Raw genomic sequence first — 22,402 nt, 5'->3', positions numbered from 1 at the left:
AAGCATTGCGGATATCTACATCAATTTTAGTAGTTAATTCAATTAAGGAAAAAAAAAAGAAAAAAAAAAGAAAAAGAAAGAAAGGAAGAAAAATATTTAGACACAAACACATATGCTTTTTGAAGGCAGGGATCCTATCCTGCCTGTGTTCAACAAGTCTGTGTTTAACACGGTGCCTTCTTTTTCCAATAGACTTGTTCAGCTCTCAAGTTATCTGAAAGGAAACCCTTATCTGAATCAATTTTTCTTTCCGTGGACCTGATCTCAGTTCTTATGTACGTTTTGCTAGCATGCCTATGTTTGTCTACTCCTCTTCACTAGATTTAAAGCTGTTCAGTGGTAGATATTTTAGCTGATTCGTGGTTCTCCGTGATTTCCTCTCTAATCACCAGGTGTTCCCTCAATCAATGTTGAATTGCATTTACATTTTCACTGTTATACTTTTGTTTTCCAAGGTTTCATTTATTTGACAGAGAGGGAGACAGCGAGAGAGGGAATGCAAGCAGGGAGAGTGGGAGAAGGAGAAGCAGACTCCACCCTGAGTGGGGACCCCAAAGCAGGACTCAAATCCAGGACTCTGGGAAGATGACCTGAGCCAAAGGCAGTTGCTTCAACACTGAGCCACCCAGGTGCCCTACCCTTATGCTTTCACTCAAGTCAGACGGGCTGGTACATAGTCCCCACTGAAAGTTTTGAATTTATAATAAGAATGACTCCAGAGGAAAGCAGAGTTGTAGAAAATAATATTTGCCTCCCAGGACCACTTGGATGACATGAAATATTTTAAATTATCAAATGGAACTAAATTTTGACACTGAAAAGTTAAGACGCTATTAAGATTAGTGTTTTAATTTATCATGTTAAATAATTTGACTGGAGTTTTAAATGCTCCAGACTGAAAACTATGTATTGGCCTCAGTATTGCATTAGGGAACAGGCTAAAGAGCGGGATTAGAAGATCATCATACCTGACATACAAAATTCAAACCTCCACTCACAACGGTAAGCAATGCTAGTAGTTAATGCCAGGAATAAAACAGAGTGATTGTTATGGCATACAGCACCTGTCTCACATTTATATTCTTCCAGGGAAGACAAATGAATGACATAGAATAAAAACTAGCAGCAAGTCACTGTGAAAAGAGTCTATTATTACTATCAAGATAAAGGCAGGTCACTATCTAAAGCAGCATATCAAGTTATAAATTAAAATTGACATGACTTTGCATGGAATGCCCAGCAAATGTCCAGGAACTGTTGTGAATACATGAAAGATTGGGAACATCTAAGACAATTGGAACTTAATCTCTTACTCCATAATATTCAAGACTTTTTCTTCTTTACTATTTCTAAAGTGACTTTACAATTTTATCTTTTGTTGCCAAAAGGTATGTTTCTGCCTTGTTAGGGGAAAAAAAATGGTGTATTAAGCCCATTTGTTAAATGACTTTCCTTTTAAAACTTACGATATGCCTTTTTCAGAAATATTATGATAACAAATCATCATAAAATTAGAATTTGGGAGGTATCAAATCAGATATTAATTCTGTTGCTTTCTTGATAAAATAATTCTGCAGAGGCTGTAAAAAAAGCAAATTAAAGTTACAAAATATTTATAGTGCATAAAATGTTTTATATGTGCAGTATAAAACAGCACAGTGCACTGAAAAATATCACAATTCTTTCACAACCTCTTTTCAATTCTAAATATTATGGGGATCTGCATTGCCTTCTTCCTCACATTCTGTTACTATTTCATAGAAGAGATATATTTAAAGAAAGAAATATAGGACTTTAAATGAGAACTTTAAACTACAACGTTTTCCACATATCACAAAAAAATGTAATTGGAAAGGAATACATTGATTTACCATGTAACATTTTGGGGGATTTACTTGTCTGAAGTCTTGTCTTGTGTTGGTAAGCCAAATGTCTTCAAGTCATTACCCATTGCCTCCAGACCTATAAAAGGAGTTAGATCCTAGTTTGATAGAAAGCAGGATCTCAAAGTCTAATTTTAGAGAAGAAAGCTTAACAACCGAACAACTGCAAACTTTTGCTAATTTAGATTGTCAAAAATATAGAGAAAATATATGGGAATATATACTGAGAATACCAGACCAGAAGTACAGGATCACTTCCAATCAGGCTGAATATATCAGTGACAATGTACTTACCAGAGATGGGTTTTTGTTCTAGCTCAAACAACTGGTATTGGTTCTAATATGGTTACTTGCTCAATTACTGAGTTTTGATCTCAAAGGTATCCTATGCTAAATAAAATGAGCAGCAAGTTGTTTTAGGATACTAGGGAAACAGGATGGTTGGAGAGTATTTAGCATTGTTTGCTATTCGCATAACTACCACAACCTCTTATCAGTCTACTGACATTACCTGATACTGACCTGACACCAGCAACATCCATTTTGATGTTTATCTTTAATTGATCTTTTGTTACTTTTGAGTTCTTTTTTTTTTTAAACATTTTCACTGTAATGTTGAGGCTTAAATGAGTTGAACAATATATACAAGAGGTAAAGAAAACAAAGGCAATTTTCAAGAAGTCTGGCTGTGAATGAAGTTGTGAACAATGGGTAGAAGGGAGCTATATGTCTGTGTTCCATACAAATCAAATTCTGCATATTAAAATATAGATAAGAAATAGCATTTGACATTTGGAATATAATCAATAATTTTAGATTAAACAAATGAATAAATTTAACAGAAGTAGTGCTTCACGGGTCATATAGAACCCATAATTGCTAAACATAATCTGACTCCTCATATTAGGCTTAGATAACAGATTTGGGAATTTTTTTTCTAATCTCCTAGTGTCCACTCTAATCCTGGGGGTTGGTTAATTTTATACAAGGAGCTCAATTATATTAGCATAAAAATCTATCTGGGAAGTTATCGCTATAAAGACAAAAAATAGATTCTTATCTGGAAAATTCCTCTAATTCTTTTTTTTTTACATTTTTTTAAAAGATTTTATTTATTTATTTGACAGAGATCACGAGTAGGCAGAGAGGCAGGCAGAGAGAGAGGAGGAAGCACGCTCCCTGCTGAGCAGAGAGCCTGATGTGGGGCTTAATTCCAGGACCCTGAGATCACAACCCGAGCCGAAGGCAGCGACTTAACCCGCTGAGCCACCTAGGCACCCCAAAAATTCCTCTAATTCTTAAAATTAGGTACCTCTTCTTTGATTAAAAAAAATGAAGATGGTCCTTTAAATAAACAAAGAAAAGAGTTATTTCATTGTAACAAAGCAAAAAGTCATGAAGTCTTTTCCAATTCAAGGTGAAATGTGAGAATATATGAAATATAATTCCTTCCCCATCCATGAATTACATTTATTTGAGTTCATTATGAATTTCTTAATATAGGTTAAAAACCTAAGGCTAAACTTCACAAGTCAATAACCTGACAACAACACTTCACTGCTGGATATTTTAAATTTATACCATTTGGGGCTGGAATTAGTTGCAATAGTTAAAATTCAATTTGTAATAGTTAGGCATCAATTTGTTTTCAAAAGCTAAGATGCAAAGTCAAGAGGCTTGGAAGTGGGAATGAATTCATAATGAATAATTATATTCCCATCTGGAAATGGCATAAATAAAAATGAATAAATCAAATGGCCTTTCTTATTTGCATATTTAAAGACTAACAAGAAACAGACTGTTTTAAATTACTTCCATTTTAATAAATTGTATAACCTGAGAAGTTTGCATTTCAGAGCCCTCCATTTTATAAGATCACACCATGAGACTTATTCAGACACTGTGTTACTTCCTTTTTTTTTTTTTTTAAGATTTTATTTATTTATTTGATAGAGATGACAAGTAGGCAGAGAGGCAGGCAGAGAGACAGGAGGAAGCAGGCTCTCCACGGAGCAGAGAGCCCGATGCGGGGCTCGATCCCCCTGACCTGAGCCGAAGGCAGAGGCTTTAACTCACTGAGCCACCCAGGCGCCCCATGAGTTACTTACTTTTGAGTAAAGACACAATTTAGGAACTCAGTTATAGGTCAAATGAGCACTAGTAGTACCTTTAAGTATATACTTGTAAATCGCTATGTTCACATATCTTTCAAATAACCACTTCACCTTATTTGATTGGTGCACATGAAAAATGCTCCCAATAATCATTTGCATGGACAATTGGTTTTTATGCCAAAACTCTTTCTGAGAAAGGGGACTATGACATTTATACTGTTGTGAAGTTATCAGATTGAGCAGAAATAACCATTTTTAATGTGTATATGATGCTGAAACAACTGTGTCTAAAAACTAAACCAGTTCAGACCTTGAAAATATGAGGGCAAAATAATGAGTTCTACTAAATTTATTGGTGATAGTTCTTGGAAGCTGACCTAACTAGTGAGTCTACATAGTCAATATAGCCATTCTGATAGCTTTGCATGAAAAAAAAAAAAAAAAAAGTATATGCCACAATTTAAAACAATATATAAAGAAATATAAAGATGATTGAGATGTTGCAAAACACACAAAAATTCGTACTTTTTTTTTTTTTTTAAAGAATCATTTATTTATTTATTTGAGAGAGAGGGAGGAGTGCAAGAACAGGGAGGAGCAGAGGGAGATGGAGAAGCCCAGTCAGCTCTGAGCTTGGAGCCCAAGCTGTGCTTGACCTCAGGATCCTGAGGTCATGACCTGAACTGAAACTGAGAGTCAGACCTTTAACCAACAGAGCCACGCAGGTGCCCTCCAAAAATCTTCTTTTTTTTTTTTTTTTAAGATTTTATTCATTTATTTGACAGAGAGAAATCACAAGTAATCAGAGAGGCAGGCAGAGAGAGGAGGAAGCAGACTCCCCGTGGAGCAGAGAGCCCGATGCTGGGCTCGATCCCAGGACTGGGATCATGACCTGAGCCGAAGGCAGAGGCTTTAACCCACTGAGCCACCCAGGTGCCCCCAAAAATCTACTTTTAAAGGAGCTTGCATTCACCAAATAAAAACTGTGAAATTTCTTACAAGCCTCCAAGCTAGATTCATGTTGAAAATATCTTATGGAGGGGTGCCTGGGATGGAACCCCACATCAGGCTCTCTGCTCAGCAGGGAGCCCGTTTCCCCCTCTCCCTTTCTGCTTGCCTCTCTGCCTACTTGTGATTTCTCTCTCTCTCTGTTAAATAAAGAAATAAAAATCCTTTAAAAAAAAGAAAATATTTTATGGAAAATGTCAGAAATTAGAAGTTCAACATTCTGACTAGAGATACTCTACTTTCTCAAATTGTGTTGGAATTACTACAAAGATAAAAGAGATGCTCAAGGATGAAACAGAGGAGAAAGAAACCTATAAACGCCACAGAAAAATAGATGGACCATGAATCATGAGGCATTTCTCTAAGAATGAATTGGCTGTAAGATTAGTTTATGGAGAAGCCATAGTGAAGAAACCATTACCAAAGCAGACACAGCAGTGGGTTTCTTCAGAGGTAAGAGTTTTTCTGTCCATTGGGAAAACTTTTAAACTCAGAGGGAAGAAGCACAGGAAGCATGATTGAGCCACGGGGAACCATCAAAACAATGAAAGACTTTCTGTGGAAGGGTGGGTGGATCTCCCTGAATAAGCCTTAGATATCTATAAAAGGCAGGAAGTAAAACAACAACAGCAAAAACAAAAAATACAAGCTAATTAAATAATATGTTAGCCTGGAGTGAAAGAGATACTTGGATTGCTTGTTGCTCCTATCCATGAAACCTAAAGGACATTCCAACTCTTACTGCACTAGGATGCTTGCCTGCCATGTGATTAGTAAGTGTACTTTAGTGGGAGATGCACCCCCAACTCCAGATCCACGACCTTTCTTTATTCTACTAAAGTTAGAAAACTCCAGCCATCAAAGAACTCAAAAGGTACTTTGGACTGCCACAATATTAAAAAACAAAACGAAACAAAACTGGTATTTAAAGTTTTTGCTCATGTAGCCTTACAAGAATCTTAAAGATCTCAGCATCTCCTCATACTTAAAAAAAAAAAAAAAAAAAAAAAAAAAAGTTTTTATTTAAATTCCAGTTAGTTATTCATTTCAGGTGCACAACACTTCCATAGAGCACCCAGTGCTCACCAGAATAAGTGCATTCCTTAATCCCCATCACCTATTTCACCCATCCCCTACCCATCTCCCCTCTGGTAACCTTCAGTGTGTTTTTTTTCTTTATTTTTTTTTTAATTATGTTAAGTTGGCCACTGTATAGTACATAATTGGTCCTTGATGCAGTGCTCAATGATTCATTAGTTAAGTAGAACTCCCAGTGCTCATCACAACACGTGCCTCCTCAATACCTGTCTCCCTGCTACTCTACCTCCCCTCATCCTCTCTGAAATCTCCAGATTGTTTTTTGGGGGTCCATAGTGGTTTATGTCTCCCTTTCATTTTAAATAAACACCTAAAATAGTTGTTGCATAAATTACAAAGATCATCTTTTCAGATATACATTTGACATTTTCAAATAAAATAATTATATCATTATTTTATTTTTTGAATACATATAAATCATGTGTCAATCATTTAAAAATACATTAAGTTTTTTAAAAAAGATTAAGTGGGTAGAAGAAGAATCAATGAAACAAGATGGAATTGGGAGGGAGACAAACCATAAGTGACTCTTAATCTCACAAAACAAACTGAGGGTTGCTAGCGGGAGGGGGTTTGGGAGAAGGGGGTGGGATTATGGACATTGGGGAGGGTGTGTGCTTTGGTGAATGCTGTGAAGTGTGTAAACCTGGTGATTCACAGACCTGTACCCCTGGGGATAAAAATATATGTTTATAAAAAACTAAAAAATTAAAAAAAAAAAAGATTTTATTTATTTATTTGAGAGAGAGACATTGAGAGGGGAAAAGGTCAGAGACAGAAGTGGACTCCCCAGAGAGCTGGAAGCTCGATGCAGGACTGGATCCTGGGACTCCAGGATCATGACCTGAGCTGAAGGCAGTGACTTAACCAATTGAGCCACCCAGGTGCCCAGAAGTTTTGTTTTTATTATTAGAATGTTAGTTTATCTTCTTGACAATGTATTTCCATTCCACTTTCCCTGAACAGTTTTATACAGTGTGATATATTATCACGCTTATTCTTTTGATAACTCTATCATGTCTCTGTAACAATAACAGCACGTGTGTGTGTACAAATACGTACATATGTCTATAGTGAAAATTGTTCATTTTTATTACTCCTAACAATAAGGCTAATTTTTTGTTGTTGTTGTTTTAAATCTTTTGGATTGAGTTATCTTTTAATATCTGTAGCACTTAATTGGGAAAAAAAGCCAGTAAGTATATTACAACTTGTGATAAAATAATTTGAAATATAACAAGCAAATTTAAAATTCTCTGTTTGGGGGTGGCTGGGTGGCTCAAAGAGGGTTAAAGCCTCTGCCTTCGGCTCAGGTCCTGATCCCAGGGTCCTGGGATGGAGCCCCACAGCAGGCTCTCCACTCAGCGGGGGAGCCTGCTTCCCTCTCTCTCTCTGCCTGCCTCTCTGCCTACTTGTGATCTCTGTCTGTCAAATAAATAAATAAAATCTTTATAAAATTCTCCTTTTGTTTGGCATAGAGACTTTCATATCCTTGGACAATTTACCATAGTAAATTACAAGATGGTGGTGGATATATCTTTCTTCTTTAAAGGGAAGAAAGGACTTTTAAAAGGAAAGAGGTGTAGATGCCCCTTTTAGACAAACCGACTTGAACAAAGGAATGTAGAAAGGAGGCAGGGCAACCCCTGACTGAATAGAGAGAGACATGCCCATCAGAGAACCCACCTCAAAATTTGCATAGGTCCTAACCAACTAGTGGACTACTTACAAGTAAACACATTTACCAAAAAAGGGGAAATTCCCTAAGGAACCCTACCTCTTCAGCTTCCCTCTTTAAAAACAGCCCACTCCCACTACCTAGTTGCACAAGCCCCTCCTCAGTTGTCCTGCCCACCACTCCCTTGTGGTGTACTCCACACCCACTTCCTCATGGCAGATAGTCACTGCCTTGCTGTGTACTCAATAAACTTCTATCATTTTTGTTCTGCCATAGGAGGGACAGGATAATGCCAGCACTCGGAGCAAGCCCATTCTCAATCAGATCAATTTTGGAAAAGCATGTATGCCAGTTAATCAGAACATGTTTTCCACAATTGTATATCTCATGGAATGTTCCTATGCATTCACAGTGCAAGGAGAGGAAATTTTGAAGATCACTAGTTTAATAAAAATTATTATAGGCATTTTTTAAAAGATTTTATTTATTTATCTGTCAGAGAGAGAACGAGAACAGGCAGAGGGAGTAGCAGGCAGAGGGAGAAGCAGGCTCTCTGCTGAGCAAGAACCCCCCCCCCCTCCCATGCAGGACCTCCTCCGAGGGCCCTGGGATCATGACCTGAGCCAAGGGCAGACACTTAACTGACTAAGCCTCCCAGGCATTCCTAGGCATTCTTTTATAACCAATCTGGCCATATATATACACACACACACATGCACACACCTGCATGCACACACAGGATTTGTTGTATGTGTACATATATATGTGTATATATACACACATATATATTAATACACACACATATGTCTGTATACCGAAGAGTTTATGTGTCATGTATCAACCTAGAGGAATTCTTAGAAATTCATGTCAAGAATTCTAGGAACAAAAAAAAAAAAAAAAAAAAAAAAAAAATTCTAGCAACATTGTATTCAAGAATGAAAGCTTTTAAGTAAAGGGTTGAGTAGTTACATTTATATAGAATACCTTGCACTTGTTACAAACAGGAAAACCTACCTATTTAATAAAATAATTATAAAGTTAACCTTAATGGAGCAATCATTAGTTTACTAGAAATACACAATGTATAGTACCACATGTAATCTTCACAACAGCTGAATGAGAAAGTTGCTAAAGAATCTTCATTTATAATTAATTTAAATTTATAATGTTATCACTTCCTCTAGCTCATATAGTTTGTTAAATAAAGAAGTCAGAAGTTGAAACCAACATTCTGACTCTGGAGCTAGACACAGAGAGCCATTCACTAGACTTTAGTGACATTGAAAGATACAGCTGATAACTAATAAGGAGGAAAAAAATGAACTAACAAAACAATTAATATAGTATGAATTCACTCTCATAAAACAAAATTAAGAGTGGCAGGTATATGCCTACCAATTATGGTTAATATGATAAGGAACTAAATGTTAAATTTCCTTTACTTTTATAAATAGCTACATGTAGCTTGTGACTACCGTGCTACAGAATACAGATATAAAGAGTCATAACCACTCAATTTTATGTAATAAATCAATTAAAGTTTTGTTCAGAAAAAATCATGACCTGGAATGCCTATGTTACTAAGTAAGAAAAAGTGAGAGTAAATGAATCAAGTACTATATTTAACTCAGTGTGTGTGGGGGGGGAAGCAATAGCATTAGTTTATGGAAAATATTTGTCAAAAAAGCAAAAGTTGATAAAATGGAAAATCCAATAATACTAGAATAAAAAAGTAAACCTAAGAACCATATATCTGATAAGAGAAAAGCTGTAAAAGGAAAAAGGAACTAGGAAATCTACCCATGAAAAACAGAAAAACCACCAAAAATTACTAATAAGAACAAAATAATATTAATGCAGGATATTATCAAGAGCTATAAGAGTATTCTATCTAACTCTGGGAAAATACATTAGGAATATAGATGAAATAATTTATTCCCTATGAAAATACAAATTATTATTTTTGACACATAGACATTCAACAAATCCAAATATATCATAGATTATAGGAGAGACCAAGAAATTGTCAAAAAACTTTGCCCCTTCTCTTACTCTCTTCCATGCTTATATAAAAGAAATAGGCTCAGATTTCACAGATAATTTAAAGTATCAATGAAACAGAAATTCACTGTTAAACAATTTAAGAAAATAGTAAAATCTTCTAAGTGCATTTTATAAAAATATTCTATGTAATAATTTAGGAGATAAATTGATTATTTAAATAAAATCACCCTAATTCTCTATTTGTTTTACCAATATCATGACAGTTACTACTCAAATTGTTTATATTATACATAGGAATTTGATTACATCTTCATATTTCTCTAATGTAGAGATCCTTTTAGTTGATTTTTTTTTTTTTGGTCTTAAATGATATCAATTAAAAAAATATTTATTCCTCTTGGAAACTGTGGTGAAAATTGTCAAGCCTGCAGAAGAAATAAAATTATATCATATTTCAGTGGAACAGGAAATAACCAGTTCATACTGGAAAGCAGTGCGTAAGCAAAGGCTCCACTGCTTTGACACTACGCAAGAGTCTTTATATCACATTAAACCTCAGCCCTTTGCAGGGTTCTGGGTCTATGGAGCATTCCTTTTATATAATTGGAGAAGCAACGTAGTGTATCACGTGTGTCAGTGAAGTGTTACAAGTAGCAATAGAACCTATTGCTTGGTTAAATTAAGAGAGGAGAATATAGTTGGTTGTGTAGCTTTCTGGAAAATTTTGTGGTTAGCAGGCTAGTTTTGCAATCAGCTTGGTTAGCAGGTTTGAAATATTTGTATTTTTTTATAATCACAGAGAAATACTATATTTGAAATATTTTTACAGATAGTAATGTCAGCTAAAATGACATATCCTACAGTAATAGTGATAAGATCCTATCCTTTCAAATTCTTATTTTAAAAAGAATATCTTGCATTTCTCCATGAAGTAAATAGGACTTACAGAAATAGAAAACAGATATTTTACAGAAGAATACTTTATTCCTATTTATAATATGCTATTGAGGAAAAACCTATAGATTTTATAAAATGCACTTCTAAAATGTATTGAAATTATATATGTATATGTATAAATATTTCATTTGTACTGTGTATTTATATTTTATTACTTTTTTAAGATATGGAGAAGTTTAAGGTATCAGTACACTTATTTACATCAAATAAATTTTTGAATACCCATATTATTATTTAATGAACCTCTAAGATTGCTGGATCAATCACTTAGACCATCCTTTAACAGATACCACATTGGTTAAGATTTGTTTCTGTGGAGCACCTCAGTGGCTCAGTCAGCTAAGCATCTGACCCTTGATTTAGGCTCAGGTCCTTGGATCTAGCCCCGCTTTGGGCTCTGTGATGGGTGGGGAGTCTGCTGGGCGATTCTCTCACTCCTTCTCCTGCTGCCCCTCCTTCTGCTCCCACATACTCACATGCTTTCTCTATAAAAATTGAATAAATAAATCTTAAAAAAAAAAAGAGTGGTTTCTGGTTTTATATTTCCTGGGTTGATATTGACTCCTTCCCTTACTAGTCATATAAATTTAATCAAGTTGCTTATTCTCATAACTCCACAGTTTATCTATTAAATTGATACAATAATATACCACCTTATTTGTTGTAAGGATTTAAAATGAAATATATATATATATATATATATATATATATATATATATATATATATATATAACTTAAAAAGATGCTTGGCATAGACTAAGCTCTCAAAATTAGTCCATTAGCCTTACATCTATTTTCATAAGTTACAGGTGAGCTCTTATACTATCAATGTAGGTAGCCAGGGTTATGTTTTTCATTTGTAACAGCTTGAACCTTATTTCTGTTGAATCTTTTTGGTATATGAAATAAATTTGAATTCAAATTTGTAGAGGTTAATTTTCATGAGAAATCAAAGCGTACACCTTTGATTCAAAGAGAACGAGGTAAGTTAGGTGGAGCAGATAGCAGTGACTTACTGCTTAGCCCTTAAGAATCCTAAGGTAAGGGAAGTACAGCAATTCATTAAGTAATAATAGGGATGTATGGGTGGCTCAGTTGGTTAAGTGTCAGCCTTTGGCTCAGGTCATGATCCCCAGGTCCTGGAACTGAGGACCAAATTGGGCTCCTTGCTCAGCAGGGAGCCTGCTTCTCTCTCTGCCTGCCTCTCCCCCTGCTATGCTCTCTCTCTCTCTCTCCGACAAATAAATAAAATCTTTAAAAAAAAAAAGTAATAATAAAAAGAACTTCACAGCAAGGAGACAATGATTCAGTAGGTTCCCCTTTGATGAAAAATAGTATCCTCAAAATTCACATGTATGCAAGCACACATGTGTATACTCATGCTTACATGTCAAGACTGCATTGCAAACATTGGCTTTCACAAGCTAAATTTGATTGACCCAACAGTAGTGGCATGTTCAATGGGGTTAAGGACTGCAAATCCATTTGTTGAAACCCCAACCCCAAATAAGATGGGATTAAGAGATGGGTCTTTGGGAGATAATTAAATCATTGGGAGTGGAGCCCCTAAGATGGAATCAGTATCCTTAGAAGGGAAAAACCTTAGCCCTCTTTCTCTCTACTCTGCAATGGTATAACAAGAAGACAGATGTCTAGATACCAGGAATAGTTCCTCCACCAAAACTCAACCATGCTGGCCCCCTGATCTTGGACATTCAGCCTTCAGAAATGTGAGAAAATACATTTTTGTTATTTGATCTACTCAGCCTATGATACTTTCTTATAATAGCCCAAGCGAACTAAGATAAGGTGGCAGAGTTTTTTGTTTGTTTGTTTGTTTTGTTTTGGATTTTGGCCAGAATAACAAGAAAAGAAATAATAAGCAAGAAAACATGAGTAAAGGTAGAAGCATAAATTAGCCTAAACATTTAGCCAGATAATTATAGAATTCTAAGAAGGAACTGATAGGAGAAGGAATTTGTGCAATCAAAACCATAGGTATGGGGCGCCTGGCTCAGTGGTTAAGCCTCTGCCTTTGGCTCAGGTCATGATTCCAGGGTCCTGGGATCCAGCCCCACATTGGGCTCCCTGCTCAGCAGGAAGCCTGCTTCTCCCTCTCCTATTCCCCCTCCTTGTGTTTCCTCTCTTGCTGCGTCTCTCTCTGTCAAATAAATAAATAAAATCTTAAACAAAAACAAACAAAAAAACCCCACATAGGTGTACTTCCTTGACATATTGATTTTTTAGCTTACTTTTATTCATGAAAGTTCAGTTGACTAAGGAAAAATGAATTATATTTGCTCTTATAACATATCCATCTGTGTATAAATGTATTTATCTGCTCATCCTGAACCAAACTAATTTTTCACTTGCAAGGAGCTCCTGACAGTAAGTATAGGAGAGCTTGGGTGCCAAAGATTTACTTGATAATTAATTTTTACTTGGTCTATCATTCAGGGCCCAAGTACTGCCTGTATTTCTGCTTGACTTTGATTTGGTTTGTCCCAAAGTACAGTTTTATTGCCACATGGAGTAACGTCTCTAGAGCCTTTCAGTCAAAATGGATAGAGGAACAAGTGAAACCCATCATTCTCCACAGGCATGAAGGATTGGAATGCTGGAGGAGTTCTCTGTAACTTTGCTTTAAAAAAGTTGTTCAGATGCTCACTGTGATCTACTGTTGTAATCACAGACAATATCCAAAAACATTGCATTGATTGTCTTCTGAACTTCTAGAAAAGAGAAAAATATACATGTACCTGCATACATGCCTGCACACACACAAACACACACATTCTATTGGGATTAAATTTACTCTTTGCCAATACTTTCCAATAGTACCTCACAAACACACATTCTATTGGGATTAAATTTACTCTTGGCTAATACTTTCCAATAGTACCTCACAAAAATGTAGGCATTTAATAGACAATTATAAAGTGTTTAACATGCAAAACACCAAGGAAGGCAAACACCATGACTCTGCAAACCCACCTTTCGTTCTCGAATGATTATGACTCTAAAAAATCCTATTGCCATTTTTTATTTGACAAAATAAAAGAACATGAGGAAGAAATCTTCCACTTCCACCACAGAGGCAATAAAATATAAAATAATCAATGGATTTGCCCCAGAGCTGAAAATATGAATCACCTGGCCCACTATCATTTTTCCCATTACAGAACACAAAATAATTTTCTTGGTTAAAGGCAGTTGTTTCCCTATCACCTGCTCAAATCAATATCAACTGTATCGTTGAGACTCCTCTGGCTAAAATTATATATCAAAGAGGCTTAAAGCAAGGGAGAATCATTTTTATTGTGTTTCCTTGACTTCTCTACTCTCTTTTACTTTATAAATAACAGCCAAGACATTGGGATTTTCTTCAAAGCTTCAGCACTGAGACACTTGTTAAGTGAAGTTTATGATCTCATATTATTCTTCAAAAATATTGGCTTTTAAAATAAGATCAACATTTCAGCACAATTCAGTCACCCATTCTGAGATGAAAATCAAGACAAAAATATAAAAATTTAACTGAATTTTTCTTGGTTCTTGATCTAAAATTTTAGGAAACTTGTCAAGATGTTATTTCTGGTTAATTTACTTGAAAATTATTTGATCAATAATAACTATGAGGTCTATGGAAATATATTTAGATTTCTGATTTATAAATATTTTTAAATGCAAAAGTGATCACTTTCAAAAATAAGCATTTTTCATTTTTTAAAAAATTTTAAATTCATAGAGTGACACTAAGTACTGTTATATCATTCCCTCAGGACTACAAAAGAAGAGAGCAAAAAGCTAAAAGACAAACACAGATTTTAATCTAATACTCACAGTAGAGACCACTAAGAACTTGTGTAGTTGATACTGATGACATCAAATAAATAGGGAATAAAGAAATCTTACTGACTAGTTTGCAAAACTCTTTTTCCAGGATTTTTAAATTCAGGAACATTGTCAGAGACATGTGCATGTAGCCATTTTTTAATTTCATTTAATTTTTTATTTCCATTTATTTCTATGTTTTCACTAATTGATTAGTACTCCAATTTTATTATTTTTCTAATCGCCAAGAAACAAATAATTTTTCTTGGAATTTAACTAAAGTATCTCACACAGGTAAAAAGAATGAAGACTTTGGCTCTTTTAACCCCATTTTGGGTATTATGGGTTTCCGTTTGCTAAACTTTTGTTTAGATTTTTGAAATATCCTTCATTAGAGAAATTGATCTATAGGTTTTTTTTTTTATGTCCTTGATAGGTTTTGATAGAAGACTCATTCTCACTTAATAAAAAAGGAACTAAGAATTATTTTATCATTCTTACGTAGAAGATTTTGTATTTAAATATTTGGAAGACTTTGCTAGTGAAATCATCTAAATCTGGAGATTTTTCCAGGGTTTTTAAAATAATAGATTTAATGTTCTGAACAAAAAAGAAGTACTTTTGAGATTTGCCTCTTTCTTTTTTCAGTTTTGGTAGGTTATGTTTTTCTAAAAATGTGGGCATCTAAGTTGTCAAATTAAAATGCCTTATTTATTTTTATTTTCACAAATAAGATTTTTAATTTGTCACCATTAAATGTCTGAATTTTAAACAGGCTCTTGGACTGGCATCCCAATCCATAAGCTCACTCAACTTTAACACTGATTTCATCCTCAGTAGCTTTTCCAGAACTACCACCTTCACCGTGAAGCTATTTGAGCTTTCTCAGTTCAAACTTGGGATCCTTTAGCATTTTTACTTTTCTAACAAAGACGTCACAGAGTGAGTAAATAGACTGAGTCTTTTCTATGTCTTTTCTGATGGCCTCTGGAATAAATTTACTGACCACTTCTTTTATTTGTCTGCACCTCTTGGGTCATGATTTCCATCATCTTTTTCCAAATTTGGTGGACCTGCTTTTGCTGAGCCCAAGAGGACTTCTGAATCTGATTGTTGCATTTTCTTTGTAAAACCAACACAAATGAGGTGAAGCCAATAACCTTCAGCAGTTTTGATATCAACATAAACTTCAGTCATGGTCTGCCATTTCTTGACCATGGAACAAACCCACTTTGTCACAGGGAAGATCCGTGCCAAGGATATTAGGCAGTTTTTGCCCTGAGCATCCTTGGTAATTACCTTGATTTTTATAAACACAACATTATACTGCAGATTACCAAGGCTTTTATCAATGAAAGAATATTCCAAACATAATATGCAATAAAATGAGTTGATACACGTAAAGTTCTCAAAATAAGCCTGACACCTATTCTTTATATACTTTTGGTATCATTATTATATTCTTATTTTCGTTTTCATCCAAGCAGTTGTGAAAATTACAATTTACATCCATTTCCAATATTGTGGACACTCTCAACATGTGGTTTTCAAACTTTTGTGTGTGTATGAATCATCAAGGGTGATTTCTAAATATTTTAAGTCAATATCTCACTTTTAAAAAATTTTAATGGTTTTATTTAATAATTCTGGTTAGAATTCAAAAATTACATTTCCAGTAATTACTCCAATTGTTTTCATGTTGGTGGTTTACAGAGTACTTTTTAAAATCCCTGCTGATAGAAAAAATAAAAAAATAAAAAATAAAATCCCTGCTGACAAGATTCTGTCTTTGACCAAACTGTAGTCAGATTTTTCTTGACTATGCCTCCATCTTGGCCTATAAAGGCTTGAGCAAACACTATTATAGTTCCTAACAGTTCCAGGCAGTATCCATAGGATGTCTCTAGTCCCTCTTAAAGTGCCTGCTTGAGAAAACTCAAGGCTGCCAAAAGAATTTACTGTCCATTGCAGCCAATGCCTGAAGACAGGCCCCTGTTTCCCAGTCTCTGCGTGAAGGGAGAAGCTTACCTTTGGTAAGTGCCTGTTAGCAAACCCATATGGGTTTCACTTGGACCACCTCTACCCCCTTCTCTGTCTTCATGATTTTTCACTTCCCGGACTGTTTTAGCCCCAGACATTTCCCTTCCTACTTTCTATTCTCCTTTCAAAGGTCAGATCACCTCTGAACATCAGAATAGAGCTGAGCACTTTCCCCTATAGTCAGTAATTATTGAATACAATCTGTTCTCACTCCTTCAAATTAATGTCTGGCTGTGTTTATCTTTGACACTGCCCCACAATTAGCACTACTTTAATATAACTTTGAAATAAATCTCGTGATGCAAGACTCTTAAATTTTATCCAACTTTTCTTTTTTTTTTCTTTCTTTCTTTTTTTTTTTTTTTCCCTTTGGTCCTGCCACTAGGTACCTATGTGTTTTATAAAACTCCCAGGTGGTTGCTGCTGAACAAAAAATTTAGACCCATAAATCTTACTGTGGTCTTGCTTTTTTTAACCATTAATGTAAAGGTTTTAATTTTGAACTCTCATTTTTGTTCAGTTTATATATAAGCTTATCCTTATGCCAGGGCCCTGCTGCCTTGACTAGTATAGATTTATAGCAAGTTTTGAAATTGGAAAATGTTTAAGTGCTTAACCTCATTCTCTTGTCAAGTAGTTTTGGCTAGTCTGCATCCTTTGCCTCTCCCTGTAAACTTTAGAATCAGCTTGTCAATTTCCATAACCCACAAGGCTTATAGGGGTTGTGAAATTGATTTAATTAAATCTATAGACCAATTCATGGTGCATCGCCATTTGAAACTTCTGATTCATGAATATGGAACATCTCTCCATTTATTTAGATCTTCTTTCTCACAGAAGCATTTTGAAATTTTCAGTACACAGTCTTGCACTGCTTTTGTTAATGTTACTTTTGAGAATTTTAGTGATTTTTTTTCATGTAATTGTGAATGGCATTGTTTTTCTAATTTCATTTGCAAAAGTTCACTCCTAGTATAGAAATAAAATTGATGTTTCTGTATGGATGTTAAATCCTGTGATCTTGATCCTGACCTTATTTGAAAGTGTTGCTACTTTTTGTGACTTATTTGGATTTTCTACATACAGAATTAGGTCATCTGCAAATAAAACAATCTTCTTTCTTTTCAACTTGGATACCTTCTTTTTCTTTTTTTAATCATTTTCTTTTTCTGTTTTTCTGTCTAATTCACTGCCTGTAACTTCAGTGCATGCAATGTTGAATAAAAGCGGTAAGAGCAGGCATCCTTGCCATTTTCCTAATATTAAGGGGGAAGCACTTGGTGTTTCACCAACTCAGTAAAGTTTTCACTTTAGTGGTGAAAGATCAAATGTTTTCCACCAAAATCATAAAAAAAGTTATAGCTACAGTACTTATGTAGATACTCTTTATCCATTTTAGGAAGTTCTATTCTTAATCTGTTAGAAGTTATCATCAGTGAATATAAGATTTTTCAAAAGGTATTTGTGCATTTATTAATATGATCATGAGGTTTTGCTACTTTATTAATATGGTGCCATACATTAATTAATTTACAGATATTACACCAACATTGCATTCTTGAGACGAACCTCATTTGGGCATGGCATACATATAATCATTTTCCTATGTGGCTGGATTTATTTGTTAATATTTTCTTGTGGATTTTTGCAACTGTATTCATGAAATCTATTGTCTAGTACTTTATTATTATTATTGTTGATGTCTTTTTTTCCACTCTTGCTTCACAAAATGAATTAGGAAGTGTTCCCTCCCCCTTTATTTCTGAAAGAAATTTTTCCATTTCTCTTGCTTCTTTCCTCTCCTGGAGGAGTTCACAAGGCATTGTTATTACTTGCTCCTTATCATGACTAATTATATTCACCAGGCAGCCATGGGAGGCTGGTCTTTACTTAGAAGATATTTAGTCATTAATTTAATTTCATTTGTCATACATCTATTCATATATTTTATTTTTGTTGTTCTTATTTTTGTTCAGATTTAGTAATTTTTATCTTTTTAGTATTTTTTCCATTTTAATCACATTATAAGATTTGTTGGCAAAATATTGTTCATAATATTCTCTTGTGATTTTTTAAAATTCTGTAAAATCAGTAGCACTAGCCTCCCTTTTATTTCTGTTTTGGCAATTTGTGTCTACTCTTATTTTCTTGCCAACTGTAAGTAAATATTTGACAAGTATGTTGATTTTTTTCAAATAAAATTTTGGGGATTCTCTTTTGTAGTACTTTTTTCATATTTGAAATCATTTATTTCTTTTATCTTCTTTTAGGATTTATTTATTTGACAGGGAGAGAGAGAAAGGTAGAGAGAATGTGCACGCCTGTGCCTGAGAGTTGGGGGAGGGACAGGAGATAGAGAATCTCAAGCAGACACCCCACTGAGCACAGAGACTAACTCTGCTGGATCCCATCACGCAAGAAAACATGACCTGAGCTGAAACCAAGAGTCTGATCAGCCACCCATGTGCCCTTATTTCTTTTCTAATTGTCTTTCTTTCTTTTTTCTTGTGTTATGTTTATTTTGCTCTTTTATTTTCTAGCTTTCTAAAATGAATTTATAAGTTATTTCTTTCAAATATTTCTTTTCAAATCCAGGCATTTCATTTATAAATTTTTTTTCTAAGCATTGTTTTAGATATGTGCCATGAATTTCTATATATTTTGTTTTCATTTTTGTTCAATTCAAAATGTTTTCTGATTTCCTTTTTGATTTATTCTTTAGTTCATTGGTTGCTTAGAAGGGTGCTGGTTAGGGCGCCTGGGTGGCTCAGTGGATTAAGCCGCTGCCTTCGGCTCAGGTCATGATCTCAGGGTCCTGGGATCGAGTCCCGCATCGGGCTCTCTGCTCGGCAGGGAGTTTGCTTCCCTCTCTCTCTCTCTCTCTGGCTGCCTCTCCCTGCCTGCCTCTCCATCTAATTAGAAAATGTCCATCTTGTATCTGAAAGCAATCTTTTTCTTATTGTCTTATTTGATATTAGTAGTCACTCCAGCTCTCTCATGGTTACTATTGCATGGTGACTCTATTTTCCTCCTTTTACTTTCGATTAATTATGTCTTAGAATCTAAAGAGTGCCTCTTATAAGAGGTATACATTTGAATATTAAAAGTTTTTTGTTTAAGTTTTTTTATTAATTCTGACATCTTTGCCTTTTGATTAGAGTTTTTAATCCATGAATGCTTAATATCATTATTGACATGGTTGGATTTATATCTGTCATTTTGCTATTTGTTACCCATATGTTTCACACCTTCCTCTCCCCCCCCCCCCTCTGTCTCTCTCTTTCTCGTCCTCTGTTTCCTTTCTTGGTTTTATGTTGATAATTGTCTAATGTGCCATTAAATTATTTTGTTGAATTATCTACCAGATGTGTGTGTGTGTGTGTGTGTGTGTGTGTGTGTGTGTTTTGGTAGATATTTTTAAATTATTCTAGAAATTACGACAAAATTTTTAAGGGTTAAAAATTTTAGTTTCTTTATATACCTCATAATATTTTTTTGAAAGCTGAACCTTTAGACTTATATTGCTGGAATTCTAGATTCTGATTTCCACCAGGATTGATACTTGCTTCTATTTTTATGTTTGTTCGTTAGTGACTTGGTTGGACTAATTTGTCCACTGTGGTGACTGATGTCTTTGCTCAGTTATTTGTTTCTATTTTTGTCTTTCTTGTTTTGATTTTTAAGGTTAGTTTATTTGACATAGCTCATGAGTCAACATAGCTTGGTTCTCATCCAAGACTTGTGAAGAGGTTATGCTCAAACACTTGGAAAGGGCAAGACTTTCACATTTTGCCCATAGATCTCTTAAAATCCAGTAGTTCATTAGGCCTTCTGCAATCTTTTCTAAGTTTTCATACAGTGTTGTATATGCAGCCTTTCTTCCCGTGTGCCTGCTGGTAGATTGTGGCCTGCACCCCTAGGTAAACTTCTGGATGATAGAGGGGGAATGGGTAAGAACAAAGCAGCCCTGGACCAAAATTCCACAGTCCTCCTTCAGTTTTACTGAAGCTCAGTTGATATTCTTTTTTTTTTTTTTTTTTTTTTTAAAGATTTTATTTATTTATTTGTCAGAGAGAGAGCGTGAGTGAAAGCGAGCACAGGCAGACAGAGTGGAAGGCAGAGTCAGAGGGAGAAGCAGGCTCCCTGCGGAGCAAGGAGCCCAATGTGGGACTCGATTCCAGGACGCTGGGATCATGACCTGAGCCGAAGGCAGCTGCTTAACCAACTGAGCCACCCAGGCGTCCCGCTCAGTTGATATTCTTGGGGCGCCTGGGTGGCTCAGTGGGTTGCGCCGCTGCCTTCGGCTCAGGTCATGATCTCAGGGTCCTGGGATCGAGTCCCGCATTGGGCTCTCTGCTCCGCGGGGAGTCCGCTTCCCTCTGTCTCTCTCTGCCTGCCTCTCCCTGCCTGCCTCTCCATCTACTTGTGATTTCTCTCTGTCAAATAAATAAATAAATAAAATCTTAAAAAAAAAATAATTGTTATTTTTGATGACTTGTGCAGTTTTTATTATTGCTTTGGAGAGAGATTTTGTCATTTTCTTCAATTGGCCATTCCAGAAGTCTCACATTGTCTTTTTAAAGCTACTTTAAACCAAGGTCTCCCCCCCATTTTTTTCTTGATATGAAGTAGAAGTATTTGAAATGTTTCAATTCTGTTTGAATCCCAACTGTTATCTACATTGTATCTACAGTACATTATCTACTGACAATGGCGTTTTCTTTTATAATAAAATATATTTAATTTAATCTAGTAAAAAATATATAACTTTTTTCTCTTCATATGCCTCATGTATAGACTCATATCCAAACTCTTTTGACTGAATTTCAAGATACCTTTACAAATTGTTTTCTGCTGTTGTTGTTTGTTTTTGTTTTTGTTTTGCTGTAAATGTTCAATTTCTATTGATAAAAAAGTGCACAGGGTTTTTTTATATAAACAATATATACAAGAAAATTCTTTGTCATACTGTTTGAAATAGTCTCACAATTGGAATAGTAAGATATCACAGTTCTTTTTTTTTTTTTTTTAGATTTTATTTATTTATTTGACAGAAAGAGAGATCACAAGTGGACAGAGAGGCAGGCAGAGAGAGGAGGAAGCAGGCTCCCTGCTGAGCAGAGAGCCTGATGCAGGGCTCTATCCCAGGACCCTGGGACCATGACCCGAGCTGAAGGCAGAGGCTTTAACCCATTGAGCCACCCAGGCGCCCCAGATATCATAGTTCTTAGATGAAAACTGGAAAATACTCAACAGCCTCTTTAATATTTTAGTGAAATTTCTATCTTAGAAAAATGCCATATGGAGCTGAGCAAAAGTGCAAAAGTATGCCTTTAATAATCTAATGCATTAATCAAACATTAATTTTTGCTAATATGGGTAGATATGATAATTCTGTGGCATATATTTGATATATACAAATAGGAGTGCAGAATAGTTCTGTCTGAAACTATGATTTGTTGACTAAAAGAGAAATTCTCATCATAAAAATCTCAAGAAGTCTTGTAGCTATTTAATAAAGGTGGAAGTCAGGTTGATGAAGGTGGTGTCACTAAAGCTGATTTACACTGTCAATTCTTTCTCAACTTTATTTTTTCTTAAGTATATTCCTATGCTATTATCAGAATATGTAATATTTGGACTTGTCAGAATTAGAAGCTGGAATGGTTTCAGCAAATGGCTAAGAATTTTACAACTAATATTACTGTTCAAGTTCACTTTTCAAGTTCAATTATGAAGCTATTCAGTCATCCAGTTCCTAATGCCATTATTTGCTCATGTATAAC

At 35.0% G+C, this 22,402-nt stretch overlaps 1 long non-coding RNA gene across 1 annotated transcript in view; it reads right to left on the bottom strand.

Moving 5' to 3' along the window:
• Positions 1–1,899: 1,899 nt before the first annotated feature.
• The window catches only part of LOC309866684, a 242,323-nt gene continuing 221,820 nt past the window's right edge, over positions 1,900–22,402 (bottom strand). The window contains exon 4 of the long non-coding RNA XR_014312754.1: positions 1,900–1,962. This is a non-coding gene — a long non-coding RNA (uncharacterized lncRNA). The remainder of the gene's footprint in view (positions 1,963–22,402) is intronic.

This window comes from Mustela nivalis (genome assembly GCF_964662115.1).
Source record: "Mustela nivalis genome assembly, chromosome: 6".
NCBI classification, from domain to species: domain Eukaryota; kingdom Metazoa; phylum Chordata; class Mammalia; order Carnivora; family Mustelidae; genus Mustela; species Mustela nivalis.
Note: the sequence above shows the minus strand (reverse complement) of the source record. Positions and strands in the feature narration are given on the sequence as shown.